This window comes from Physcomitrium patens, chromosome 2 (assembly GCF_059467195.1).
Source record: "Physcomitrium patens ecotype Gransden chromosome 2, ASM5946719v1, whole genome shotgun sequence".
Taxonomy (NCBI): domain Eukaryota; kingdom Viridiplantae; phylum Streptophyta; class Bryopsida; order Funariales; family Funariaceae; genus Physcomitrium; species Physcomitrium patens.
In genome coordinates, this window is record NC_143411.1 from 3204644 (window position 1) to 3218123 (window position 13480).

The following is a 13480-nucleotide window of genomic DNA, read 5'->3' on the forward strand; positions in this document are numbered from 1 at the left end:
TAGTTGTTCAAAGAATTGTCAAGGATACAAAAATTTCTCAAAGAAATATGTCAAGCTTAAAGATAAGGAATGAGGTTTATAGCAAAAGTGGTTCTAAAGGCTCCTATTTATACCATAATGAAGGTTACAAAAGTCTATGGTGCTTTCTATGGGAGTTTTTAGAAGTCTAAAGAGGCTTCTAGAACTTTCTAAAAGTTTGTGGAAGATTCTGTAAGTATCTAAAAGGTTCTAAAAATTTACAAAATATTCTAGAAGGTCCTAGAATGTAGTAATTTGAAATATATCCATGGTAGGAATTGTGATTAAGAATGGTACTTTTATAGCTCCTAATAAGTATTAATGATGTCATTAAATTAATAATAATATTATCATGGTAAATTTGATGACAATAGAATGTTGTAATGCCAAGTAATTGATAGAATCCAAAAATTAAACACTACACTTAAAAAACTATTTCAATACTATTCCAAATTAGATTGATCATAGCTCTGGAATTATCTAATGAATTCTTTTCAACCTAGGTTCATTTGGTAGCTGTAAAGGAATATTTTATTTGATATACAAACCACATATCATTATTCACTATAATTCATCTATAATATATCATTCTTTCTAAACTATATCAACATTGAAATATTTTTTTAAGTCACTACACATATATATAGAAAAAAAAAGAAATATAATGTGATATGACTCCTTGACATCAATTTTGGAGAGCAAAAAAATAAATAAAATAGTTGAATTTTTAATTATATTCATGATTTTAGAATAATGCCAATAATTGAGGTTGTTCTCTTGAATAATCTTTAATATGATTGTAGCTTCAAAGATTATTTTTATCATAGATGTCCTACAAAACATAAGATTAAAATCATACATTTAGACATCTCTTCAATGAAGATGAAGCTCAGATAAGCTCCTTTTTAATATGCAAGAATCACTATGAGCAAGTGTAGCTTTCAAACATTAAGCCTTTGATTTTATCGTAGATCCAATTTATATTCACCTTGCATATTTTGCAATCCATTAGAAACCTCTCCTTATGCATAAAGGCACATAAAGATTTCCAACATATGGTGGGATAGATTAGGATTTTAGAAGTATTAAAGACTTAGTACAAAATATGATTATAAGTAGTGTACATTAATCATAAGTGACTACACAAGGAGAATAAGAATCTCTTATGTAGGAGTATGCAAAGATGATGTCAAACGCAACTTATGCCACAATTCTAAAGACAAAGTTGGAGCATTCACCAATATTATCCATAGCATCAAAAAAAAAGAGACATGTGGCCAACGAAGATAGAATAGAACCAAAAATTATTGGTGCAACTGCATATATGGAAAAACATACAGATATTTATTCTACATAAGCAATCTTAGTGAGATCCTTCTTTACAATTTATTTTGAAGTAATAAAGGTTTTTTTTTTCTAACTAAGAGAATTATATGTGTAACCTTAAATGAAACCTAGATGTAGTAAGAAATGGATTACTTTCAAAAAAAAAGGTTGTAAAAGCATATTTTGAAAGGAGCAAATGATTATCTATGTCTTAAGAAGAGTGGATGGCTAGCATGATAAAGAAAATTAGAAAAGAATTTAAATTATGTTGAAAGCTTGAGATTAGTTTCTTGCAAGTAGTTAAGAATGAAGAAGCTACCATTCAAAAGCAACTAATATATATGTCTCACATTTCTTGACATTTATATATTTCAATCTTAGATTTTCAAATTCAATCTAATTAAATTTTTTGGGATAAAGATGCCAATATAGATAAGTTTAACACTAATACTAAATAAGTTTTAGAATAATATAAAAGATTTGCCATAAAATTTGGAATTTATTTTGGATAAGCATAGAAGAAACTTACATAATTTAGATCAATTTTTTTGCATAGTCTTTGAAATAGAAGTATTATTTGATCTTATATTAGGTATTGTAAATCTTCTTATTAAAGATATGATTCTAATCAATATTAATTACAATAATTTATCAATCAAATGCTGCTATCATCTATTAATAATACATCTTATGAAAGAATATTTAGCTTTATAAGAATCAAGAGTCAAAAAATCACCTACTATGGTTCCTACAGAATTTCAAAAAAAACAAAAATAATCCATGCTTCTTATTATTACAATATCCAAAAGAGTAAAAAATCAAATTCTACCTCACTAATATTTCTATAAGTCTATTCCAATTAAAGATATTCTTTATTTAATATAGTTCATCCAATAGACTTATTCATAATTTCTTCTAATTCAATCAATTTTGGATGCGACTAACATAATGTGGATTGAGAAACTTATTTAAATATTGTTCTATTCTTTGACAAACCAAAAAAATTAAATAAAGCATAATGGAGAAATCAAGAGATGTTGCAAAGAAGTAAATTCTTGTCCAACATAAGTGAATTTTTAATCATCAATGAATTCTTAAGAGTTTACAATGAATGGCACAAAAAGAGAATATTGTGCATTTCAATGCATGGCACATGCTCTACTTAGGGATAATATGTACTTAAACTAAGAAAAGAGAATAAAATTGGAAAATAGACATGTCACATAATTTATATGAGATACAACAAAATTAATCAAAATAAGAGATCTTCTTTGAAAAAAAAACCTTATTATATTTATCAAAAAATATTTAGTTCCATACCAATTTAATAGCATTAAGAGATCTTCTACCTAAAAGACATGGAAATACTCTTGAGGAAATGATGGATGGAGGTTTATAGATGGACTGATCTACAAACATACAAAAAAACAAAGAGACTACTTATATTAAAATAACAAATAAAAGTTATATAATAAGAATTCATAAGAGCAAAATTATTATTGGATAAGAAGTCACCATTCTTTCATATAAGGAAGTATTATCAACAAAAAATTGTCCATATATAAATCTCAATAAAGACTTTTATATCAGCATATACAATATAATGGTAATTACAAATGTAATTTGCATGGTACAACTTGCAATAGAAATATACTTAAAGGTGATTCTTCACTCATTCGTTTTCCTACCTTGGACTTTCACAAGGACAAATCAAGATAGGTTCTCTCAACTTATTCCTCTATTTCATAAGTGATTACACAATCATGGATTAGAGAATAAATTTTTAGGCTAATTTAAACCACATTGTTTAAATAATCAAATCATTGCACGACTTAATAAATAAATGACATCTTTGAAATATAACTAAATATTTTGTCTTTGTCATCACCAAATTATTGGTCATTATATAATATTATAAATTATTTAAGTACAAATTGAATCTTTTTTTCTTCCATCTACATTAATATAAAAATAAGTCTCTTTTATTAAAATATTTAAGTATTTAATGTATCTTATAAGATTTTCTAAGTTCATAATTAATTACAGAATCCTACTTTTATACTTGATATATTATACATATAATAATACAAGCTTGAAAGAGCTAAACTTCTTGCATTAAAGTATACCTCATAACTTGGTACAAGCTTCTATGAATAAGACGTCGTATTACATGTTGTTTTGCTCAAGAATGCACAATGCACTTAGCTAAAGAAGGTGAGATTACATTTCATAAGTAGCCAAAAAATCCTAATAGGTTTCTCCCATGCGAGAAGAATATAATAGATTGTGAAAAAACCTCCAAAAATTGCACCAATGTTACTCGGCTGCCAACTTGAAAAGTGAAGCAAAAATCCCAGCAATGATTTCTCCTCCTCCAACTATTAACTTTGTTTCAAAATTTGGTATGTAGCTTAATCTTTAAGTCTTCCAATACCATACCAATTTTCACCTTAATCCGACTGATAGGTCTTCAGATATCATAGAAACCCTACCCAACCTCAAACTGCCACCTTCTGAAATCCTCTTGTGCTAAAAACTAGATATCTCTAAACCACACTGTTAGATTCTCACAAATTTTTTTATACACTTAGCACACCCAATAATCCAAATAATATCATATTTTCAACTATAGATGACATGCAAATTACACGAACTAGTCAAAATTGCTAGTCCTAATTATATTATATAAAATCCAAATCACTGATATAAATCCTAACTTTGAAGAACAATTGCCTAATCCTCCAAAATCTTTCAAAATAATTCTTATATCTTTGGAATGAACTTCAAACTAGCTCTCAAATCCTAACCTCCGATCTTCCAATGAATCTTTATTTTGCCCTAGGCCATCATTTTAGTAGCTAGAGGTCTGATTTCGACCTTGTCTTACAAATGGTCGACCCCCGGGTATCAATTTATCCTATCCCAAGGATTTTTTAGCCCAACCCTACTTTCAACTTAACCTTAGTATCAACTATACTAACTATTTATCTTTTCTAATATGATTTCATGAATTTATGGTCTTTCTAAGGTAATAGAAGAGTCTCTACAACTTAGATGGTAAATTTACTAATCAACCTTCAACCTATTAACTATTAAGATAAAAAAATAACCTAAGAGGCTTTTATAAAAGCTATGTTTAGATACCTCAAATTATAATTAAACTAAGATAATTAGATATTAATTAGAAATTCAATTTTGATTATAATTTTAGTATATAGTCGTATTACATCATAATATCCATCCCATCTTAATGTGCGCATCCTCCATCATGCACCAAATGAATCATATGTCATAATTGATATCACACCATCTCTTCATTTTCTTCATCAAATCCTTCATTTTTATTTTCACCATCCTCTCCAAAATAATTATTTTCTTTAAAAATGCCAATATCTTCAGCATGATCCTCCATATTGATTTCTCTATCTTGTCTTTTAAAAATCTTCAATCGCTTTTCAACAATAGGTATTTTCAACCTCGTACCATCTAACTCCCTTAATGAATATGTGGCATTATCATGAACCATTACTACCACATATGGTCTAAATCAACGTTTCAAAAACTTCCGCAAAGTACTATGTTGGTTATCCAGACTACTATCATAAACAAGTATCCAATCACCTTCTTCAATTGCTTTAGGTCTCAATCGATGTTGCTTATCAAATTGAGTCTTATTTACTAACCTTGCCTTTTGTAACCTTTTTCATGCTAATTCCATATCTTCCGATCTTTGTTCAAGTTGCCGGATTCTAATGGCTAACAATTCCTCTCTTGTCAACCCATCTTCCTATGGTAGCATACTCGAAGTTGGCACATTTTTTTCAATTGGCATAATTGGTTTTTGACCTGTCATAAGTTCCATTGGTATATATCCTGTCAACAAACTATGTATTGTTTGATCAGCCCATAATGCATAAGGTAGAAGTCGAGGCCATTCTCTCACTCTTCCATTGTAAGCTTTAACTAAGGCTTTTACAATTGGTGGATGCCCACGTTACTCTTTGCATTTCCCTCTGGATTATAAGTAGTAGTCAATGATAATTTGATCCCATATCTCTTAAAAAAATCACAAACTTCATGTGCATCCAATTCTCCTCGATCTGAAATGATCTTTCCCACACATCCATAGCGACAAATAACTTCCTCAAGTAAAAAACTACAAATTTCCTCTATAGACTTTGTTCTTTGTGCCTTGCCTTCAACTTGGTTTGATAAATCTTCACGAGCCAAAATTAAATATTTTATTTGTCATAGTCCCATCAACATAATAACTAAATCTATAACTCATTTAAAATGAATAGCCAAAGGATATGTTGGATGCAACCCATCTCGATGTCGTGTATTTGAATACATATGACAAGTTACATAAGACTCTACAAACAAAGTTACATCTTGATACATATTCTTTGACCAATAATATTCCTTCATTTTAGCAAAAGTAGCCCAAATTCCTTTATGTCCTGCCCATAAACTCCCATGAAACTCTTTGAATAGTTTTTATTGATTTTCTTTAGTACCTACTACTCGTCTTGGCATTCCAATTCCTTTATTTGGTTTCTTCTATAAAAACCCTTCTTGAAGAAAAATCCATAAGCTTTCTTTCTTATTTGATTAAATTTTCTATTGACCAATTTTCTTGTTTAGTCAAGGTATTCAAATAAAGACCAATTTCTAATAATTCTCCTTCATGAAGCTCTTCAAAAAACATCTTGTCTTCTTTATTAAGATTTGATACTGAATAGAATTTTGTTCCAACATCATCAATATCTTCAACCATCTCGTCTTTTCTTTTATATACTGCTCGAGATAACATATCTGCTATTGGATTGCCTTTTCCCACAACTTGATTAAATTTTGGATTGAGTGATTTGATATAAGCAATCCATTTCAACATCGCAATATCTAGTATTGTACAATTGGTAATTATTCCAAGTAAAGGCAAACAATCTGTTTCAATTACCACCATAGCTCCAATCAAATAATCCTTTTCAGCTTTCATAACTGAAACAATTCTCCATAGTTCCCTTTTCACCTGTGAATTTGCACGTTGGCAAGTACTTAAAGTCTTAGCTCAAAATTATAATGCAAATCTGTGTCCATTTGAGTCATTCTGACCTACAGTCCATCCAATGGCAATCGAACTAATATCCATAGTAAGAATCATTGATCTATTGCTCTTATAATCAATTTTTCTCAACATTGGAGGCAATATCAATAATTTCTTCAATCTTTATACTACTTTTCTTTCTATTTAAATTGATAGCTCTTGTGTAATAGTTCATATAATAGATCCGCTATGTGTCAAAAATGACGAATCCAAATACAATAAAATACACATACACCTAAAAACCTACGAACCTCTATTAAAGAACTACAATCTTCTTTCATTCTTCCAATCGCATCAACTTTAATTGGATCTAGTTTTCTTTGAAAAAATCCACACAAATGTCTAACAATCACAACCTCTTGTAGTCCAAATGTAGATTTTGTACTCGATAATGTAAGATGAACTTTTTCAAGCCGAATCAATATTTTTTTACAATCTTGTATATGATCTACAACATACTTGCGACACCCCCTCTTATTTAAAGTTTCATCTTTTTCTTCTTTTTTGCACCCCTTAATAGGAACATCATCTAGAAAAGGCATAGTCTTCTCTAGAATAAAATCTCTCAATACTTTATTTATCTTATTCATCATATGTGCAACTGAGTTGGTTGCGCCTTAAAGCAGAGTACACATTCTAATTGATCCAAGTAGTGGTCTCATTATTGTCATATCTCTACTTTCTTTTGTAAGTTGAAATTGGTCATAGCCTAAATACAAATCACTCATTGAATAGATTGTCCTTCCTGCAAATGCCTCAGCAAATTCATCTACTACAGGCCCGATTTCTACATTCCTGATAGTTATTGCATTCACTGGTTGCATATCTTGAATAAAATATAATGATCCATTTTTCTTATGCACTATAAACCATCGACTAGAATATGGTGTAAAAGAGGGCTCCACAATCTTCATCTTTATCTTTTCTTTTAATAATTCCACCAAGCTTGGTAAATGTGCCCTTAATATTAGAATTGGCCTTAGATTCCAAAGTACATGTGGTACAGTGAAAATAACCATAGATGTTATAATATTTAGATTCACACACCCAATTTCATAAGATTCAAAGGCAAATGATCTACCTTATTTTGTCAACATTTCTTTAAAGCAGGTAATTTTCTCTGGTAATAAAGAACCATCATAACCAATCTTTAATTCTTCAAAAGTCTCTTTAATGAACTTGTGACCAATATTCATTGGATCTCTCAAGCTCCTTTCTCTTGATGCTTCTCTCATTTGTTTTTTAGAATCTTCTGGCAAAGGTTCGACAACCGGTTTAACTTTCTTATCTACTATCTTATATTTTGTCTCAACTATAACCTCCGGTGCTTGAAAAGATTCAATTATATCATAAACTTCTCTTGAATGAATTGGTATAATTTTATCATCATTACTTAATCAAATAGACGCAATCAATTCCAAAGGATCATCCAATCTATTTTTTTCATAAATACCACTAAACTTTTCATTATCTTCTAATATTCCTAACTTATATAATTCTCTTTCAATAGTATTTAATTCATTTCTTTCTTTTCTTTTTAAGTCATCAATCTTCTTATACATAATACTTCTATTTTCAAAAGTGCTAATAAATCCTCTATTAAAGGTACCTATAACTTACGAAAGTATCTCTCTTTTTGTACTTCTATAATCTCGCTTTATAGTAGTACCCCCAAAAAATCCTTAAATTCTTCAACAACACTTGGCAATGGATTTTCTCTCAATTTGTCTCAATTCCACTCATAATTTGGAGGCACAGTCAAAAACTATAGTGCCGTCTTTCCATCCTCACTATGAATTCATGCATAAGCTGAACCATCATCAAGTAACTTTGTTTCCATTGCAGTTGCAATAATATATGGTTGTCCCAAAATAAGAAGATAAGATGTTGCATCTTGAACAAAAAAATTTTGCTCTATTGCAACATCACCAATCCAAATTTTTACATTTGGCAAGCACCACATAACTCCCTATGTATATTTTTAGCTGTCCGTATTATCCACCCATGCTCCATGTCAATTGGCCACCTTTACTTCATATAAAGATCTTTAGACATAAGATTTATCTCTGAGCCATGGTCAATTAAAGCAACAACGGATTCATCTCTATCTCCAATCTTCACTAATGCCTTTGTAGTTACTTTAGGCCAATGCTTTGAAGCCTAATGACTTAAAATTTCTCTTTTTTTATTACCTTGATCATCAAAACGTACCCTTTGATTATGACTCCTCCCTTCACTTGTTGATTGTTTGTAACAATTATGAAATACATCTTCTTCACCTTCATATATGTGTGTATCAATAGCATGATTTAATCTAGTTTTTCCCATTAATTACCTCTTTTCTTTAATACAATCAATAATGACATCATGGAATTCTTTCTTGGCAATTCCTAAAATTTCTTTCAATGTAAACTCAACCTTAGCATTGAGTACATGTTGTTGTACAATAAATGCTTATAATATGTAAAAATTAGTTAGAACATATTATATGTTAATAAATCTAGATGTGTGTTAGAGTTGCTAGTAGATTAAATTAAAAGGAGTTGGTATAAGAAACTTTACTTTGTTTCTTTACTTGTTTTGATTTTGACATTAAAAAAATATATATAAGACATAAATGTTTAGTATGAAGCCTTGGGAGAAGGTGGAAGCCTAAGGATGAAAATCTAAACTAGTAGGAGGCTAATTGGGAGGGATGAAAGCAAGGCATGGTTGGATGAAGGCAAGGAATGGAGAACTTCATCCCTATTGGTCGAATACCATGCCCAATGGGCTTCAAGGAGGCTGCCCGAGGCCTTATTAGGGATTAGGGTTCCTCTTTCGAAGGCATTTGGAGATTACAAGCTAAGGTTGTAAATTTTAGGGTTTGGGGTACAATTTGTGTGCAAAAATTAGAGGATTTGGAGTTAGGATGAAAAAGTTATAGCCGTTTGAAGTTAAGGTGTTTATTTAAGATATACTATTACTCTTTTGAGAGTACGAGGAGTTTTACAGCAGCTTTTGAAGATCGGAAGATGCGACTAGATCAGCGATTTCAAGGCCTACATCTTTCATGAAAGAATTATTACTTTCAGAGTTCATATGAAGGAGTTGTAAGGAGTTGAAGGCGGCGCTTCCAAATCAAAGGCAGTAAGTAAGCGGTTTTGTTTGTAGTAATGGTTGGAGCCATAACTTGAGTACTCGGATGAATTTTTGGCTCAAACTTTTGGAGAATGTAAATTTTTGTGTTAAGAAGCTATATATACAAATTTTGTGGCATTTGAGCTTATATTTTGTGAGATATAAAGAAATTTGTACGCGGATGTATAAAGACAAGGATTTGAAGCGATTATTAGGGTTTTCAAGATATCTCAAGATCTGTAACGAATTTGCAGTTGAAATTTGTTGTAGAAGTTAATAAGAATACATCAGTACCTCACGTAAAATTTGAGTTTTTTTGGACGGTCGGATTAGGAAATATGAGGTATTGAAGTTTGGAAAAATCTCCATATAAGAATAAACAAAGTTTTAGAAGATTTTGTCATATTTTGGAAGTTGTGGGTTACTTGAGGATTGTGTATTTGGTGTAATTACTCAAAAGAAGAAAATTATATATAAACTTAGGGCTTCCTTTATTTTCAAGCTTGATTGAATAATTTGTGACAACCAAAAGCCCAGCATTTTCTTGAGGTAAACTCTCTCTACCTCGACAACGTTCTTCAAGCATTCCCTTTAAATCTATTGCCGCTTCAATATTAGAGAGTAGTTTATAAGTTTTCAATTTATCTTTATCTTTCATCTCCTTTTCTTTTTCTTCCAATATTGTTGAAGTATCCTTTATGGGCAATTCTTGTGAAGCCGATGTACGAGCCTTATCTCCTGGAGTTTGCCTTTTAGAAGAATTTTCTTCTCTTGAATGATCAAAATTTCCTCTCCTCTTTTCTTCCATTAAAGCTTCAGGTTGGCTTTTAGCAATATATGCATGTACTGACAAAGCTTCTATAAGATCCTTTCAATCCGTAGCACCATGAATTATTGCAGCAATTCTCAATAAAGCTTCCCGTGGCATCTTCTCTTTTTGCATTGTAGAAATAGCAAAAGACCAAAGTCCACTTGGTTGAACATTTCCAACAAAATTTTGTCTGCCATCATTATCCATCCTAATTCTATAATTTGCAGCTTCTATTGCTGCAATTCCATGTGTTGTTAAATAATCTTTAACCAATGCTTTTATGTCTCCTTTACCAAAGTTGGTTTGGAGAAGATCACCAATGTCTTTCAATGCAACCTTCTCATTTTTTCAATAAACAATGCCTTCTTGAACCATCTTATCAAATTCACCACAATCTTTTCGAGAATGAGAATCATCATCACACGAAATATATCTTTGCACATATCCTTGTTTAAAAGTAGCATTTGAACTTATTGTAGAAGTCTTTTCTTCAAGCCTTGCAAGTTTGATTTGAAGATCTCGCATCCCTTGTACAATGTCTCCAACTCCCATATCTTCTTTCTTTGATGTAACTATTGGAGGTTAGACAATAGGCATAGTTAATCTTGCAGTAGGGATTGGGATCTTTGGTACTTATACCACTCTTTGAGTACTAAACCTATCTTTTCTTCTTTCTTTTTTTGCAAGTAATCCAATAGCGTCTTCAACAACTCTCCACTTAGTTGTCAATCCTTCTTCTTCTTTTTTATCTTCAAGAAGAACCTCTAACTTCTCTTGTAATTCTTCATTAGCATCTTGAAGAAACAATTCAACCTTGTTTGGTGCCTATGTTAACTTTTCTATTTTTGATAATCGACAAAATTTCCTTTCAAATTCTCTTAATAATTCTTTTGCTTGTAAGTTTTTGTTAGGTCGCTCAATCTATTCCAAGAATTATTTCTTAGTAACTCGATGAGTATCCTCCAAAAAATAGTCATCCTTCAATGCATTTGAAAATACCTCCCATGAACTTCTAAATTGCCCTATAATAAACCTTATATGCTCTCTTATCTTTGGTACCGTAGCATGCTGAAATAATTGAATCATCTCCTTCTCAGAAACATGATTCAATTCCATTTCTTATACATAATATCTTAAATATTTAGAAATATCCCTCCCATCAAATTGGTCAATCTTGTTAACCATTGCTTGCAATGCTTTGGTTGCCAAAGCCTCTTTGCAACCATTGCCCTGTTGCTGTTGCATAAATAATGTAAATGCTTGAAACATTTTTGCAGTGTTTGAGTCAAGGTACATACCTTGTTTACTAGTAGAGATTCCACTTGAAGTTGTACTTGAAGATCTACTTGAAGCTCCATCCAAAGCTCCATCAAAAAGTCCAAATTCAACCTTCTTGCCTTCTTCTACCATCAATTCTAAATAACCACAAATATAATCTAATATCATCCACCCCAAGCTTTCACATCGAGTTCACTACTTATGTCATATTATGTATTATTTTGCTCAGGAATGGACTAGGCACTTAACAAAGGAAAGTGAGACTATGTTTCACAAGTAGCCAAAAAATCCTAATAGATTTCTCCCATGCAAGAAGAATATAATAGATTGTGAAAAAACCTCCAAAAATTGCACCAATGTTACTCGGCTGCCAACTTGAAAAGTGAAGCAAAAATCCCAGCAATGATTTCTCCTTCTCCAACCATTAACTTTGTTTCAAAATTGGTATGTAGCTTAATCTTTAAGTCTTCCAATACTATGCCAATTTTCACCTTAATCCGACTGATAGGTCTTCAGATATCATAGAAACCCTACCCAACCTCAAACTGCCACCTTCTGAAATCCTCTTGTGCTAAAAACTAGATATCTCTAAACCACACTGTTAGATTCTCACAAATTTTTTTATACACTTAGCACACCCAATAATCCAAATAATATCATATTTTCAACTATAGATGACATGCAAATTACACGAACTAGTCAAAATTGCTAGTCCTAATTATATTATATAAAATCCAAATCACTGATATAAATCCTAACTTTGAAGAACAATTGCCTAATCCTCCAAAATCTTTCAAAATAATTCTTATATCTTTGGAATGAACTTCAAACTAGCTCTCAAATCCTAACCTCCGATCTTCCAATGAATCTTTATTTTGCCCTAGGCCATCATTTTAGTAGCTAGAGGTCTGATTTCGACCTTGTCTTACAAATGGTCGACCCCCGGGTATCAATTTATCCTATCCCAAGGATTTTTTAGCCCAACCCTACTTTCAACTTAACCTTAGTATCAACTATACTAACTATTTATCTTTTCTAATATGATTTCATGAATTTATGGTCTTTCTAAGGTAATAGAAGAGTCTCTACAACTTAGATGGTAAATTTACTAATCAACCTTCAACCTATTAACTATTAAGATAAAAAAATAACCTAAGAGGCTTTTATAAAAGCTATGTTTAGATACCTCAAATTATAATTAAACTAAGATAATTAGATATTAATTAGAAATTCAATTTTGATTATAATTTCATCATATAGTTGTATTACATGATGACAACGTGTCCGTTGTATACCAAAATATAAGACAATGAAATCAAGCTACCAATGGAGGTATTTGTCTATGAATAGTGTCTTACATTCTCTGCTTAGTTAGTAATTTTATACATTCTTAAATAAAAACACATTCAATGGATGTATTTACATAATACATGGACCATGGCTTATTTATATAAGGTCTATAATTTTTATCAATTTAGAATTCAACGAATAAGCATAGAATATCACATGTGTAGAGACACCATGTATTCCAATCATCTATTAGTATAGAAGTAAGTACAACTACTCTCAAATCCTAAGCAATATTTGTAATATATTATAAATTCCTATTTTTTTAAGGACTTGACAACAGAAAAATAGATTTGATATATCTACTCAAATCGCATCAATTTATTGTTTTTGAAAAAACTTAGGCACTCTTTAAAGATTTATAGAGACTTTTATATTTAAAAAGTAAGAAAATGATACAAAAAAAAAGCCACACTTTGCTAAGAAATTTTGGAGGTCGTAGCTAAGTTATAGGATAATCTCAATCAGCCAAA